This window comes from Trichechus manatus, unplaced genomic scaffold (genome assembly GCF_000243295.1).
Source record: "Trichechus manatus latirostris isolate Lorelei unplaced genomic scaffold, TriManLat1.0 scaffold00056, whole genome shotgun sequence".
Lineage (NCBI taxonomy): Eukaryota > Metazoa > Chordata > Mammalia > Sirenia > Trichechidae > Trichechus > Trichechus manatus.
This window is the reverse complement of record NW_004443992.1, coordinates 5,655,842-5,657,411: the sequence shown is the minus strand read 5'-3', so window position 1 is coordinate 5,657,411 and position 1,570 is coordinate 5,655,842.

The following is a 1,570-nucleotide window of genomic DNA, read 5'->3' as shown; positions in this document are numbered from 1 at the left end:
CCAGGAAACACTGGCTGCTTGGATTCCACAAACCCGAATGGGCCGGCTCTCTGAGTGCCGTTTGTTCGCTGCTGGTGTTGCTTTTTTCCACCTCTTTTAATTTCTTCCTTACCTCTCACCACCTCCCCCTCCTTTGGCTCAAATACCTGGCTCCATGAGCCATCTTGCTTCTTCCTGAGGGGCTGCAGAGCTCCGGTAATTTGTGACATACACTTTCCCACTCCCTACTCTAATTCACCCACACTCAGACCCTCTGCCTCCCTCGGACACAGTCTCTTGTCCGAGAAACACCGGCTGCTTGGATTCCACCAGCCCACACTAGCTGGCACTCTGAGTGCCATTTGTTGCCTGCTGGTGTTGCTTTTTTCTCTGCTTCTTTTGATTTCTTCCTTACCTCTTACCACCTCCCCCTCCTTTTGCTCAAATACCTGACTCCGTGCGCCATTTTTGCTTCTTCCTGAGGGGCTGTGGAGCTCCATTCGAGTGTGGAGCTGCTTCCTGGTCTGGGCTGCCACACTGGTGGGATCCCGGGGCTTTTGTTTGTTTGTTTGTTTTCTTTTCCTTTTTTTGAGTTGGGAGCCGTTTCTGGCCAGGTGGCTGCTTGGCAAGGAGACTACCGCCTCGACTTGCACAGACGTGCAGAGGGATCCCTTAGGGCATTTCTTTATTCATTGTTTCTTTTTTTTTTTTTTTTCCTTTTTTTGGGGGGCTTTTCTTGTTTTGTTTTTTTTCTTAATTTGTTTTCTTTTCTTTTCCATCTTTTTCCCATTTTGTCTTTCTTCATTACTCAGTTTCTTGTCTCTCTATATCTTCCTTCTCTTTCTGTTCCCTGAATACCCACTGATGTATACCTCTACGCCTTCTAGCCAGGCTGTACTGCAACATCTGAGAGCGACTTCCCCAGACCTCATAGCTGCACCGGTGGGATCTCTGGGAACTTTGCAGTTCTTTAAACTTTCCGATTTTTATTTATTCATTCTTTTCATTTCTCTCTCTTCCCCTTTCTGTTTTTCTACATTTTGTACTCTCTCGTCTCTCCATTCCAATGGCAAGCTCCCCTAGCATTCTTTTTTGTTTGTTTGTATGTTTTTGGCTCCTGTTCCTCTCTACTGTCTCCCATATCCATCTTAGCTCCACACATAACAATCTCCCCACTACATCCTGCCTACCTGCACCATGTGCTTAACATCACACCACCAAGCAGCACAGGCACGCCCTACTGCAACCTTCCCTGCACTGATTACCGACCCGCCCTGGTGGCTGTAGTAAGTGCCACAAACAACCAATCCCAGTAACTCCCTTTCAGCTCGACCTGCCTGCCATACCATATCTGAGTGACTGACCCTGCGAATTGGAGAAGGAGACGAAAAGTATTGTGCCCACAGATGAGCAAACAACAAAACACACAGTCTGCCTGCTCAGAAACAGTCAAATTTAAAAAAAGGGGGGGGGGGGAACGAAACAAACAAATCTACAATCAATAAACGAGAAAAAAAACTACTGGATCCCCCAAAGACTGCAGACAATATCAAAACATTTACAAAAACAGGACAGGATGGTTCCAGTAGGC